Source organism: Aquarana catesbeiana, linkage group LG02 (assembly GCF_042186555.1).
Source record: "Aquarana catesbeiana isolate 2022-GZ linkage group LG02, ASM4218655v1, whole genome shotgun sequence".
In the NCBI taxonomy this organism is placed as follows: domain Eukaryota; kingdom Metazoa; phylum Chordata; class Amphibia; order Anura; family Ranidae; genus Aquarana; species Aquarana catesbeiana.
This window is the reverse complement of record NC_133325.1, coordinates 122,391,537-122,407,576: the sequence shown is the minus strand read 5'-3', so window position 1 is coordinate 122,407,576 and position 16,040 is coordinate 122,391,537.

Genomic DNA, 16,040 nt, shown 5'->3' with positions numbered 1-16,040 from the left:
CCTGCCCAGCATTTTCCACTACCATTCCTCAGAAGCAAAGTTATACCCCAAGTACCTCAGTGACCTGTAACATGCAATGGTGTCAGTTACATGCATTATACCCCTTTGAATAACTTCAGATGGGAACAAAACTTTACTTGAAAAAGTGTAAAAGGCATTACAAAGTCCAACATTCAGAGACATAAATCTTTCCTAATTCCCTAACCCTAACTCAGGCTATGTGCTGCCCCAGCATATTTGCAAAGGTAGTGTCCATGTATATGGAACAACAGGGTATTTTGTGGTATTATAGCGGTGCCAGAAGTCATAAAAAAACACTTTATATAAACAAATTAAGTTTATTCACATATAAAAAAAGTTCCCTATGTTTACGTAAATGGGCGACCCCACCCCCCTCTGACGCCACGGGAAAGCCAGAGGGAAGTCCCTGTGGCGTCAGAGGGGGGCGGGGTCAACGGATGGCCCCACCCTCAGTTATATAAGAACTGTCACAAGCACAGAAGCGTCACACTGCGGGAGCCTCCCATTGAGGCGGATCGTCCGGAGGAGGAAGCGGGGAAGAAGAAGCCAGAGGAAGACGGAGAAGACCGGAGGAAGAAGCAGAAGACCGGAGGAAGATGGAGCAAGAAGCGGCGGAAGAAGAAGATGGAGGGAGAAGGAGAAAACCGAAGGAAGACCAGAAGAAGATGGAGGAAGAATCAGGGGAAAGAAGAAGACATTATTAATAAAGGGATTGTCAAAAACCGACTATTGTCTTTTTTACCATTTTGACACTTTATTTTGTGAAATGGTAGGGGTACATTTGTACCCCATTACCATTTCACACAGGGGGGAGGCCTGGATCTGGGGGTCCCCCCCCGCTAGCATACCCCCACAACCACCAGGCAAGGGTTGTGGGGATTAGGCCCTTGTCCCCATCAACATGGCGACAAGGTGCTTTGGGGGCTACCCCAAAGCACCCTCCCTATGTTGAGGGCATGTGGCCTGGTACAGTTCAGGGGGGGGCGCTCTCTCGTCCCCCCTCTTTTCCTGCGGCCTGCCAGGTTGCGTGCTTGGATAAGGGTCTGGTATAGATTTTGAGGGGGACCCCTACGCCATTTTTTAAAAATTTTGACACAGGGTTCCCCTTAAAATCCATACCAGACCTGAAGGGCCTGGTATGGATTTTAGGGGGACCCCCATGCAATTTTTTTTTTTAATTCTGGTTCGGGGTTCCCCTTAATATTCATACCAGACCCAAAGGGCCTGGTAATGGACTGGGGGGGGGATCCCATGCTCTTTTTTTCAATGATTTTTATCTATATTGCCGAGACCCGACAATTCATTAAAGCCGCGATCAGTTTTAAATGACAATTTTTCCTTTAGAAATGTCATTTTGCTGTGGTACTGTTCTAAACACGGGAAAAATGTGCCACTCTACAAGCATACTATAGACACCCCCCAGCACGATATTTAAAGGAATATTTCATTTTTATTGTTTCACTTTAAGCATTAAAAAAATCACTGCTCTCAAAAAAACTACAGTTTTTAAAAAAATATTTCCCATTGGTACATGTCCCCTGAGGCAGTACCCGGGTCCCCAAACACTTTTTATAACAATAACTTGCATATAAGCCTGTAGACTTTAACAGTGTTCCGGCGGCTTTCAAATTTGCCCCGAACACCGCATATTGTTTGGTGTTCGCAGAACATCCGAACAACCAAAGTTCGGCCCGAACTTATGCTCGGCCCGAACCGTTCTCCCATCCCTAGTGATCGGTACTGACCAGCCATAGCATAGAGGGCTGAGCGGCACACATGTGACATAGACACTGGGCATGACATAGTTACATACATAGTAGGTGAGGTTGAAAAAAGACTCAAGTCCATCAAGTCCAACCTATGTGTGTGATTATGTGTCAGTATTACATTGTATATCCCTGTATGTTGCGGTCATTCAGGTGATTATCTAATAGTTTCTTGAAGCTATCAATGCTCCCCGCTGAGACCACCGTCTGTGGAAGGGAATTCCACATCCTTGCCGCTCTTACAGTAAAGAACCCTCTACGTAGTTTAAGGTTAAACCTCTTTTCTTCTAATTGTAATGAGTGGCCACGAGTCTTGTTAAACTCTCTTCTGCGAAAAAGTTTTATCCCTATTGTGGGGTCACCAGTACAGTATTTGTAAATTGAAATCATATCCCCTCTCAAGCGTCTCTTCTCCAGAGAGAATAAGTTCAGCGCTCGCAACCTTTCCTCATAACTAAGATCCTCCAGACCCTTTATTAGCTTTGTTGCCCTTCTTTGTACTCGCTCCATTTCCAGTACATCCCTCCTGAGGACTGGTGCCCAGAACTGGATAGCATACTCCAGGTGCGGCCGGACCAGAGTCTTGTAGAGCGGGAGAATTATTGTTTTATCTCTGGAGTTGATCCCCCTTTTAATGCATGCCAATATTCTGTTTGCTTTATTAGCAGCAGCTTGGCATTGCATGCCATTGCTGAGCCTATCATCTACTAGGACCCCCAGGTCCTTTTCCATCCTAGATTCCCCCAGAGGTTCTCCCCCCAGTGTATAGATTGCATTCATATTTTTGCCACCCAAATGCATTATTTTACATTTTTCTACATTGAACCTCATTTGCCATGTAGTCCCCACCACATTAATTTGTTCAGGTCTTTTTGCAAGGTTTCCACATCCTGCGGAGAAGTTATTGCCCTGCTTAGCTTAGTATCGTCTGCAAATACAGAGATTGAACTGTTTATCCCATCTTCCAGGTCGTTTATAAACAAATTAAATAGGATTGGTCCCAGCACAGAACCCTGGGGAACCCCACTACCCACCCCTGACCATTCTGAGTACTCCCCATTTATCACCACCCTCTGAACACGCCCTTGTAGCCAGTTTTCAATCCATGTACTCACCCTATGGTCCATGCCAACGGACCTTATTTTGTACAGTAAACGTTTATGGGGAACTGTGTCAAATGCTTTTGCAAAATCCAGATACACCACGTCTACGGGCCTTCCTTTATCTAGATGGCAACTCACCTCCTCATAGAAGGTTAATAGATTGGTTTGCCAAGAACGATTCTTCATGAATCCATGCTGATTACTGCTAATGATATCGTTCTTATTACTAAAATCTTGTATATAGTCCCTTATCATCCCCTCCAAGAGTTTACATACTATTGATGTTAGGCTAACTGGTCTGTAATTCCCAGGGATGTTTTTTGGGCCCTTTTTAAATATTGGTGCTACATTGGCTTTTCTCCAATCAGCTGGTACCATTCCAGTCAATAGACTGTCTGTAAAAATTAGGAACAACGGTCTGGCAATCACCTGACTGAGTTCCCTAAGTACCCTCGGATGCAAGCCATCTGGTCCCGGTGATTTATTAATGTTAAGTTTCTCAAGTCTAATTTTAATTCCGTCCTCTGTTAACCATGGAGGTGCTTCCTGTGTTGTGTCATGAGGATAAACACTGCAGTTTTGGTTACTGAAGCCCCCCGATTCACTCGTGAAGACTGAGGAGAAGAATAAATTCAATACCTTTGCCATCTCCCCATCCTTTGTAACCAGATGTCCTTCCTCATTCTTTATGGGGCCAATATGGTCTGTCCTCCCTTTTTTACTGTTTACTGTACATACTTAAAGAATTTCTTGGGATTTTTTTTGCTCTCCTCCGCTATGTGTCTTTCATGTTCTATCTTAGCCGTCCTAATTGCACCCTTACATTTCTTATTGCATTCTTTATAAAGTCTGAATGCTGAGGATGATCCCTCAACCTTGTATTTTTTGAAGGCCTTCTCCTTTGCTTTTATATGCATTTTTACATTGGAGTTAAGCCATCCAGGATTTTTGTTCGCTCTTTTAAATTTATTACCCAATGGGATACATTGGCTAATGCCCTTATTTAATATGCTCTTAAAGCAAACCCATCTCTCCTCCATATTCTTTGTTCCTAATATTTTATCCCAATTTATGCCTTTTAGCAAGGTTTATAGTTTAGGGAAGTTGGCTCTTTTGAAATTCAGTGTCTTTGTGTTCCCTTCATGTTTCCTATTTGTGTGATTTATACTGAAACTAATTGACCTGTGATCGCTGTTACCTAAATTGCCCTGTATTTCCACATCTAACAAAGACTTGTTTCTGCAAAGGCTGGGCAGCACTGGGCAGGGTCCTCCAGTGAAGAATGTGGGAGTGGGGATAACTGTAAGTATTTTCTAGGTGGCTGTCACTCGGGGAGTTGTGGGAAAATTGAAAGCTTCTCTCTAGGCTGCCCCACACCTCTCCTCCTACCACGCTTGCAGTGATAATAAAATGTTTTCTTTCTTTTGGCGATCCAGCATCAAGGTCCTCTCAGGATCAAGAAGATAGACTGTATTGATGACGTCAGCATGAGAGGACCTGCCTGGCCTGGCTGGCATGGGCACATCTGTGGAGCTGAATTACTGGTCCCCAGCACCTGGAAATGATGCCAACAAGGTATATGAATGGCAGACTTAAGAGAGTAAGCAAGTTCATATTGAAAGGAAACACCAGAATACCTGAGAGGGGGTGGAAGGGGGTACATGTTTTACCAGCAGATGGGCTATAAATGATAACTTACTAAAAATGAAGTTGTCCTTTTAATGCATGTTATGTTCGCATGTTAATACTGGGTGTCCATCAGTGGCGGTGCATCCATTAAGGGCGCAGGGCACCGCCCCCTCTGTCACACCACCCCTCTTTGTGTAGAATGGAATCTATCCATAGCCGCTGTAGCCACCCCCTATTCAGGTGTCGGCCCCTTTTCAGATGCTGGGCACCTGAATTCCAGCGGCGGGGCTGTTTTTTTAGTAGCGCCTGATTAGAGCCACAGGCTCTAATAGGCTTCAAAAAAGGTGGACTTGGAGTGCAAAGCATTGCGCTCGCAGTCCACCCAGGTATGTTAGAAAAGCAAATTAAAGCAAATTAATACTGAACTGCCTCTCAGCCAATCAGGAGGCGTGGATCTAATACCCATAACCTGATTGGCTGAAGGCACAGGTGCTCTGATTGGACACCTAACGGAACGGAAGAAGAGACATGCGGGAGGACTGAGAAGCATGGAGGATGCAGGAGCCATCGCCTGACCCGCTGCATGTCCCACAGCTCGCTGCATATGATGGACACAGGCTGCATATGATGGGCACAGAGGCTGTATGATGGGCACAGGCTGTATATGATGGGCACAGAGGCTGCATTTTTGGGGCACAGTGGCTGCATTTTATGGGCACAGTGGCTGCAATTGATGGCACAGTGAAGCTGCAATTGATGACGGCGAGTGGGGGGGTCACAGTGACTGCATATGATGGGCACAGAGGCTGCATATGATGGGCACAGGCTGCATATGATGGGCACAGAGGCTGCATATGATGGGCACAGAGGCTGCATATTATGGGCACAGAGGCTGCATATGATGGGCGCAGAGGCTGTATGATGGGCACAGGCTGCATATGATGGGCATAAAGGCTGCATATGATGGGCACAGTGGCTGCATTTGATGGGCATGGTGGCTGCATTTTATGTGGCACAGTGGCTGCATTTTATGGGCACAGTGGTGATAGGGTTGAAATAATGACTTAGAGTTCCACTTTAATTGTTTCTGTTTTTTCTTACCTGTGTACGTATCAATTGTTCTATTTAAATTGTTTGTGCTCCTTTCTTACCTGTGTACGTATCAATTGTTCTATCAATCTGTATCTAGATGGAATTTGGAACTGCTGAATAATCATTACATGTTCGCTGATGAGAAACTCTTTGTACCTTAACCTCATTTGGTAATGCCGATAAGATTACTGCTTTTGGAACTGCCTATAAAAGAAGTAAAGGGAGCAGTCCTTTTTTTTTGCTCAGAACTGTGATACAGACATACCTGACTCCGTGTCATTATTCTTATAGAAGCAATAATTTGGCAAAGCAATATAAACTTAAGCAACTTGTTTAAAAGTTGAACCTAACATTTTGGCGCCCGAAACAGGGACTCACCGATGATACTACAAGAGGTGGACGAACGCGGCTGACGGAACAAAAAGACAGGCATTCCGGGAACCACAGATCAAAAAAAAAAACCTGCGCAGGTAAGAAAAAGCTTTATTTTTCTTATATTCTGTGCTCCCCTGATTTGTGCCTATCCGTTCTGTCAGTTACGGTTCTCCTGGTTTTAAAACACCAGCCTCTGTAGTGGTGAGTCTAGAATTACTGGATATTTTAGTTTATATTGCTGGAATTATTTGTTTGTTTTGTTATCTGTGTTTGTCTTGTCTGTCTTGTTGAGAAAGTGAATGAGCCTTGTCAAGGATGGTATGAGTTAGAAGGGGATTGCCGAACTAAGCAACGGAATGCGCCTTACCTCACACGATTGGGAACCTGAGGGCTTGTGAGCTTGGGGGTCTGACGCTTATGCTTAACCTCACATCTAACTCATAAACCATAGACGGGTTGAGAGTATAAGCCCTGTCTGCTCCATAAAGCAGGGATAAGAGTGTATGAGAGGGATTCCCAGATACGGGGAGGGAATAAGGTCTCAACAAAGTCCCGAGATCTAGTCGGATACCTGGCCACTTAAAGGAATGCTTGTATATGTTGTAGCCGCATTTTTGTATATGTTGTAGCCGCATTCTGGTTTGTTATTGGGCTAGCATATAAAGTAATTATTTATTATTGGGCTAGCATATAAAGTAATTCGGTTTCAGAAATCTCATTCCGGAGAGGTTTCTAGAATTCTAGCACCCTAGGAGGAAGGCAACGAGGAACTAGTGTAACTTAGCTGGTTTGCTATTGGGCTAGCATATAAAGTAATTATTCATTCTTGTATATGTTGTAGCCGCATTATATTGTACACTAAGTGTCCCACACGCTACCTAGGCAGGACTGTTAGAATGGGCCAGAGGAACACAAAACCCCGTCAGGGAATTGTGGCGCACTATACGGTGCCACAGATAATTAAGAACATTTATGGGAAAACCGAAGCACAGGACTTAAAGGATGTCCTTCGTAAATTTAAGGTGAAAGGAGCAGCGGGCTTAGACCCGGATGTATGGAGTGAAATAAAAAGAGACAGACAAGGAGAGGTGTTAGAGAAGCAATGGATGCGTCAGGTTCAATGCTTAATTAAGGTCTCAAATAGAGCGAAAGAAGAGGGGTGGAAGTATAATCCTGATTGTGATGGTTGGGATATGAAAAATAGAAGAACAAAAAATGTCGAGGCTCCCAGCTCAGCCATCCCACCCCCATACACTGACGTAGAACGCAAACCACACAAGATATATCCGGTACTTGAGGGGAGAGGATGGGTTTGTCAGGATTGTGGAGCACAAAACCCAGAATGGGCAGTAGAATGTGTGCATTGTGGGGCACAAAAACCTCATCCAGAAACTGTAGCTCCCGTACGCACTGATACACGCATTGTTCAGGTAAACAATCCAGAATTTGGACAAGCAGCCCATCCAAATGCCCCGCCTACTGTCACTCGTAGAATGCAAATAAGGACTTGGGCACCATGGTCGGCAGACACCCTTATGGCATTAATACAGAGCGCCCCAGACCCGGTAGCAAAGCCAGCTGCTTTTTGTAGATTTGTGACACAGTTAATGAATACACATGAAGCGACCTGGCAGGATGGGGAGGATCTATGCAGACATAAAATGACTCTGACCCTGTTTAACCAGTTTATGACCGACCTGCAGACCAAGCTGAGGGGGATGGCAATTTAGAGACAGGACACACGTCAGACACATAGACTCAAGGGCCCCTTTTATTGCTAGATTAGAAGCTTTTTGTCAGGCAAAACAACAAGAGGGGGGGTCAATATCACCCATGAAACAAATGCCAGGACAGACTGTATCAGACTTTTACTTATCTATAGAAAGTATGATGGCAGATGAGGGAATGGATTTAGAGCTGCCAGTCACGATCTGAGCCTTCAATAGACAGTTTATGGAAGGATTAATTCCACAGATAAGTGAGAGACTGAAAGCCTGCACACCACCCTTAATTTGTTGCGATTTTTGGCAGAAAAAGGTTGCAAGGTTAATAAGAAAAAGTTGCAAGTGTGAAACAGTTATCTTTTTGGGACAGCAAGGAAAAAGTTATCTTTTTGGGACATTGTATATCACAGGGTACGAGACATCTCACTGAGGAGAGGGTTCAAGTGATAAAGGGAATGTTACCCCCACGGAATTTCAAACAATTGCGTATGTTTTTAGGTATCGTGTCATATTGTAGACAGTGGATACCACATGCTAGCGCTTTGATGCAGCCATTATACGATTGTTTGAAAATTGTACCGTATGTGCTTACAGAAGTAGCTTATGAGTCGTTTATCACTTTGAAAAAGTTGTTGATTTCTGCCCCGGCTATTGGTATACCAGATTACACCAAGATATTTAATCTGTACATTGCTGAGATCACTGGACACGCCACAGGTGTTCTGACACAGGCACATGTAAAACAAAGACCAGTCGCTTACTTTTCAGCAGCATTAGATCCAGTATCTAGAGGTTCACCGTCCTGTGTACGGGCGGTAGCTGCAGTGTCAATTATCATAGATAAGTCATCAGAGATTGTTCTAGACAATCCAGTCGTAGTGCATACCACACATGACATACATGCAATCTTGTCTCAGGTACAGCCCAAACACATTTCAATGGCTAGGCAATTAAGATTACAGTGTACTTTACTCTTACCTCCAAATGTTACTTTTCAGCGCTGTACAACCTTAAATTTGGCCACCTTTTTGCCTCTTCAGTCACCAGATTTGGCAAGGGGGAATAATAGTACTAGTGAGAAAGGAAATGAGGTACCTGACACTCTTTTGTTTAAACAAGTAGATGAGCACGATTGTTTTCAGCTCATGGAACAGGAGACAATGGGATTCCCACACGTTACAGATACACCAATTTTAAATGCTGAGCACACTTTGTACATAGATGGCAGTAGGTTTGCTGATGACAAGGGTAAATATCACACAGGTTATGCCGTAGTGACTGATACACAGGTGATTGAAGCACAGGCCTTACCAGCCCACATGTCAGCACAGGAAGCAGAATTAAAAGCTTTAGAACAAGCCCTAGAATACTTAAAAGAACGAGAAGGGAATATTTACACTGACTCTGCCTACGCTTATGGTGTAGCGCACGATTATGGCCACATATGGAGGGCTAGAGGTTATCTGACAGCAGCAGGTACACCTGTAAAACATGGAGAAGGGATTAAGAGAGTCCTGAACAATCTTCAAAAGGTTAAACGAGTAGCCATTATGAAGATAGCGGCACACACGAGCGCAAAAACAATTGAGGCAAAAGGAAATGCATTTGCAGATTTGACTGCAAAACAGGCAGCTCTAGGGGAAGGAAGCCCTGAGACCTTAGCAGCGGTAGAGGTGAGTATCCCAGAACCAACATGGCAGCAGCTGAGTAAATTACAGGAGCAAGCAGGGGAGAGCGAGAAAGATAAGTGGGTCAGGATGGGAGCAGCACCAGACCTTGACAATGTATGGAGGGAAGGAGGCAAAATATGCCTGCCTGCCTCTCTGTACCCAGAAATGGCAGCGGCAGTTCACCTACCCACACACGTCAGTTCCAATTCCATGTATAGGATTGTGAACCAAGGATGGCTCGCCCCTGGATTCAGTAGCACTGCAAGAAACTACTGTGCAGCCTGCCAAATCTGTCTCCTGAATAACCCAGGACAGAGAGTAAAAACCCCACGAAAACACCAGGTCCGGGCCCAATACCCCTTCCAGAGACTGCAAATTGATTACATACAAATGCCTAAGAGCGGCCCTTTTGAATTTGTCCTCGTGTGTATCGATTTATTCTCAGGTTGGCCCGAAAGTTATCCAGTAAAATCGGCTACAGCTAAAGCCACAGCTAAGAAACTGATCACTGAGTTAATACCTAGGTTTGGTCTTCCTGAAACCATAGAATCAGATAGGGGGACACACTTTACAGGAGAAATCATGCAGAATGTGATGACCATGTTAGGGGTTCAACAAAGTTTTCACACCCCTTACCACCCACAGAGTTCAGGATCAGTGGAGAGAGTAAATGGGACAATAAAGTTAAAAATACAAAAAGCCATGCAAGAGTTAAACAAGCCTTGGCCAGAATGCCTGCCTTTGGCTTTGTTCTCTATAAGGTACACTCCAACAGGAAAGACAGGATTATCCCCATATGAGATACTTTTTGGGAATGCACCTAGATTGGGTTTATACTTTCCACAGAGTATGCAATTGCAATGTGATAGTTTGACTACATATGTGATACAATTACAACAACGTCTAACTAAGATCCACAAAAGTGTGTATTCTTCTCTTCCAGACCCTAATTCAATAACAGGTACACATACTCTGCTACCAGGGGATTATGTATATGTGAAGAAACACACCAGAAAGACATTGGAACCCAGGTTTGAAGGTCCTTACCAAGTACTCTTGACCACAGCCACCTCAGTAAAGCTGGAAGGAAAACCTACCTGGATACACGCATCACATTGCAAGAAACAACCCGAGAAAACAACACGATGAAATATCTACTTACAGATTTTTTGTTGAAGATTGTTGTTTTACAAATATATGCATGGACTCCTGGTATTAATGTACTTGAAGTAGAGGAAACAACAACTTTCGAATGGGCTATAGATGATCCTAAAGTAGCAAATTATTATTGACAAAGGTAAACTAGTACATCTTTCCTCACAGATACAACAGGATACTGCACCACATTGGTGGGATATATTTAGTGGAATGTCTTCTACAGCAACCAATACCTTTCACTGGTTGTTAAGTCCAATGGTAATTATTATTCTAATATTAATATCACTTACAATCACGAATATATGTGTATAGAGGAAAATAAATAGGAAAATTAGGAGAATAGACAGGGTATACTGATAAATGTGTATTGACATCACCCTACTCCTATAAAACTCCTCTTCTTGAATTTTAAGATGTTGGTAATACCTAGGGGGATGGGTTCTACCCCTCTGACAACTCGCGGTCAGGGAAAGGACTCTGGGGAAAAACTGACTAGAACTTATTCATGAGGACCCAGGGGGAAGGAGAGGATGATGTCAAAGGGGGAAATTGATAGGGTTGAAATAATGACTTAGAGTTCCACTTTAATTGTTTCTGTTTTTTCTTACCTGTGTAGGTATCAATTGTTCTATTTAAATTGTTTGTGCTCCTTTCTTACCTGTGTACGTATCAATTGTTCTATCAATCTGTATCTAGATGGAATTTGGAACTGCTGAATAATCATTACATGTTCGCTGATGAGAAACTCTTTGTACCTTAACCTCATTTGGTAATGCCGATAAGATTACTGCTTTTGGAACTGCCTATAAAAGAAGTAAAGGGAGCAGTCCTTTTTTTTGCTCAGAACTGTGATACAGACATACCTGACTCCGTGTCATTATTCTTATAGAAGCAAAGCAATATAAACTTAAGCAACTTGTTTAAAAGTTGAACCTAACAGTGGCTGCAATTGATGGCACAGTGAGGCTGCAGTTGATGTTTTTTTCAATTTTGAGCACCAGCCGCCACTAGTGTCCATTAGCTCCTGGTTTTGGGAGGATGTTTTGATGAGCTGTCCATATACAAGTCTATGATTTCTCTTCAATAATAATGGAAAATCACACAGCCCTATCATTATTTTCTGTTAATTTTTGTCCTGATCCCACTTTCAAGATTCCATTGTGCTCACACACAGCCAGTATTAGTTTTCCTATAGTTGCTGCAACAAAATACAGGTATATTCATAGCTTGTGGATTGGTCCCAGTGGAAGCTTCCATAGTCATAAATGATTCCTTATTCCATGATATCCCTCATTGACCAGGTCCCTCTGTATTTGTGTACACCACCTTTTACAGCTGGCACTGTGGCTTTATTATGCAGTACTGATCCACATGACTGACAAATCCGCCAAAAAAAGTTCTGAGTAAGAAAAGAAAAGCTAAAACCCAGAAATGTCAATCGATTGTGCACATCGGGCTAGAAAATGAACCATTTCTAACAAAAATAGGACAGTGTGACCTTCGTTCCTAATTACTTTGTGAGAGACAAAAAAAATGCAATGTAGTTTTGTATTTAAACTACCAGAGGGCATGAATATGATGTGAAAATGGCACCAATTTAAGAGGGGAAAAAACAAGCAATTGAAGCAGCCTGGGCTCTGCTGGGAGCCAATTAAACATCTCCCCACAGCATGTCTTGTTCTGCATATCCAGATTAAAATGCCAATGTCTAAGACAATATGTAGGCAGTGCTAGAAAGGCACTGGGCACATGAATGTGCTTGCTGATGAGGCGGCCCCTGAGAACATCCCGTCACTCAAACTACTGAATATTTGACCTCTCCAAACACAGATCCGTATCACACTGTCAGCCTGCTGGTGTTCATTTCAAAAAAACAGATTCAGTGTTATTTCACAAAATTCATTTTCCTATTTAGTTTCTTGTGCTTCTGGTAACTGTTCATGATTTCATGTATAAAATATACAGAGAAGGAAAAGCAAAACACTCTGCCCATTATTACTAATCAGATCCCAGATATCATTGTTTTCTGGAACCAAATTTGAAAGTTAAAAGGTCACTAAACCAAAATATAAAAGACGTTAGAAGGAAACTCTGTGGCACATTATCTGCACATAACATAATCCCAATGTGATTAAAAAAAAAACCTACAATCCCAGAAACAACTGTTAACCACTTCAATACCGGACACTTTCACCTCCTTCCTGCCCAGGCCAATTTTCAGCTTTCAGCGCTGTCACAGTTTGAATGACAATTGGGCTGGTTGATATAATTCTTTTCAGCTAACAGCCTAGTGTTCCCCACAATAACTCAAGTTCCAGAGGTTTTTTCATGCTTACAACTTACACATTTGGTAAGCTTTAAGCACTTGCCTACTGGGCACTTTTACCCCCTTCCTGCCCAGGCCAATTCTCAGCTTTCAGCGCTGTTGCACTTTGAATGACAATTGCACGGTCATGCAACGCTGTACCCATATGAAATTTTTATCATTTTTTTTCACACAAATAGAGCTTTCTTTCAATGGTATTTAATCACTGCTGTTTTGCAAAATAAACAAAAAAAGATCAAAAAATCTTTCTTGATAAATTTAGGCCAAATGGTATACTGCTACATTTCTTTGGTGAAAATGACCCAAATCAGTGTATATTCTTTAGTTTGTAGGAAAGTTATTCCATCCACAAACTATGGTATTTATATCTAAAAATCAATCCTGATGTACTGAATGCCTATCTCATTTCTTTAGGCACAAAAATGCTAGGACAGTACAGACATCCCCCAAATAACCCATTTTTGGAAAGTAGACAGTCCAAGGTATTTAGTAAGAGGCATGGCAATTTTTTGTGTCCTAAGACATCTTTTCTTAGCCTTCATAGATCCGGGGATCATCGACAAAACTGAGACTAATATATCTGGTTGTGCATTTACTTTTGTAATAGCATAATATATATTATAGATTTTTGACCAAAATGTCTGGACCCCCAGGCAATAATACCATATATGTGACGTTGTACCTCCTGCATTTAGACATCTCCAACATACCTCTTCATTTTCCCTATTTATTTTAGGCATATCTACCGGACATCTATATCATCTCGATAAAATTTTGTAATTCCTTTCCTGATGCCTATTTGATCTAGATAATTTGTCAAGTAAATGTGAAAGTAGAAACGCTCTTTCCCATTTTGATCTCTTTCCCAAAAAAAAAAAAAAATCAGTTTAGGCCAATATGTATTCTTCTACATATTTTTGGTAAAAAAAAAAAATCGCAATAAGCATATATTGATTGGTTTGCGTAAAAGTTATAGCGTCTACAAAATTGGGTGATAGATTTATGGCATTTATTATTATTATAATTTATAATTTACTATTATAATTTTTTTTTTACTAGTAATGGCGGTGATCAGCGTTTTTTTTAGCAGGACTGCGACATTGCGGTGGACAGTTTGGACACTTTTGACACTTTTTTGGGACCAGTGACATTTATACAGCGATCAGTGCTATAAATATGCACCGATTACTGTATAAATGACACTGGCAGGGAAGGGGTTAACACTATTGGTGATCAAGGGGTTATATGTGTTTCCTAGAAGGTATTTCTAACTGTGGGGGGAGGGAACTGACTGGGAGTACAGAGAGATCGCTGTTCCTAATCACTAGGAACAATCACTCTGTACTTCCCTGTCAGAACGGGGATCTGTTTGTTTACATTGACAGATCCCCGTTATGGCTCTCTGTGGAGCGATCACGGATGGCCGGCGGACATTGCAGCCACCGGCCACGTGCATTAGCTTCCCCGTCGTGCAGCGGGCGCACGTGCGCCCACTATAGCTTTTAAAGGAGCCAACGTACCGGTACAGCGATTCGTGGGAACTAAACCACCTGCCACAGTATAATGACTGCTCCTTGTCGGCAAGTGGTTAAAAAAAATGTTTTTGTACTTTTTTACATACTGTCACTAGTGCTTTACAGCAATATCGTATGGTGTGGCGGTGATTACAGCAATATCATAGGGACACTGGCTGGTGACAGTATGTAGAAAAAATTTAAATTTTTTGGATATTATTTTATTTTTTATTACATTTTATTCCTTTTTTTTTACATACAGTGATCAGAGCAATATAGTGTTACCCCAGTAACACTGTACTACTCTGAGGAAGTGATGAGAATTTTTCTTTTTTTTGCACACTATGATTGCTTATAACTGCGCATTTTACAGTTGTAAGCAACCATTTTTTCCGACTGAAAACCCACTCATTCAGTGTTTACTATTGTTATTAGCCACAGCTATTCATATGGTACAGATGGGTTGTGATTGGTCCTGTCTGTACCATGTGATGACTGTGACTGATTGCAGAGTTAATCACAATAGTACACAATGAAAGGCATATAACAAAGCCTTTCATTGTGTTCAACTCTCATGTGTTCTGCTGTGATTGGCAACAACGATCACATGGTACCAGCAGCGGCCCGGTACAGTGATCTGTCATCGGCCGTGTCCACGGGGGGGGGGGGGGGGGGGGGGGGTGACAGATCACGCCGGCTCCCAGAACAACAGTGCTCCCACCCAGCCATCATTTTACAATAGGCTGGATGGAAAAAGGTTAATGAGGTCTCTAGCAGTCCTAGGCATCAAAAAATTTAAAATATTAGCAGGAGTGTGACCATTTTTGCAAGGAGGTTTATATTTAAGTTTAGTTAAAAGATGTTTTTCCAAAAAATCAGCACAAGGTACATTACTTATATCTAATGGGAAGTGTCCCTTGTGATGGTGGGCGGCTGTCCTAGTTGAAATGTTCCATCTTCTATCCCTCCACCACACCCTTACAGCAGAGTTCTTCCAGTCCTGCAGGATTTAATACGGTTGCTGGACCTATCATAGGGTGCCGAATAGGTCCACCCTTCCCGCCACCCTCCTCCATTCACAGAAGCTGTATAAGAATGAAGGATGGGCCAATAAAAGAAAACTTTGCCTCCTCCATTCATAGAGCTCTTTACATTGATAGCTATGACTTTTATTTAGTGTGAAGACGTGTGTTCCAATTAGATTTGTGCATTTTATTTTTCAAGTATTTTTCTTTTTTTTTTTTTATTCCATATTTTATATTCCAGTATTTGTAATGTACTGTTCCAATGCAGAGTTGTATGCGTTTTCTGTCTTTTGTATATATAAAAAAGTCAGGACCCTTTTAAACTGTTCTTTTCAATATGGCCAAGCATTGTCACGCTATACGATTTTAGGTCATAGCTTGAAACTGTGCCAAGTAGTTATGAGAAATCGGTGGGAACATGTTGGATAACAGGAAAATACATTTTATTTATGCTGCAAACAGTTATTTGTTGAATCTTTTTGCTGCAAACGTCTGTATAAGGACCAGATGACCGCTTAGCTGCTGGAGAGACAAGTCAAGTTTTGTTAAGCGACAAATTGTTGCTGGGGTGAAAAGGCCTGCTAGTTAATTTGTAGTGAACAATTCACAGAACAGAATACATACCATGCTAGCTACT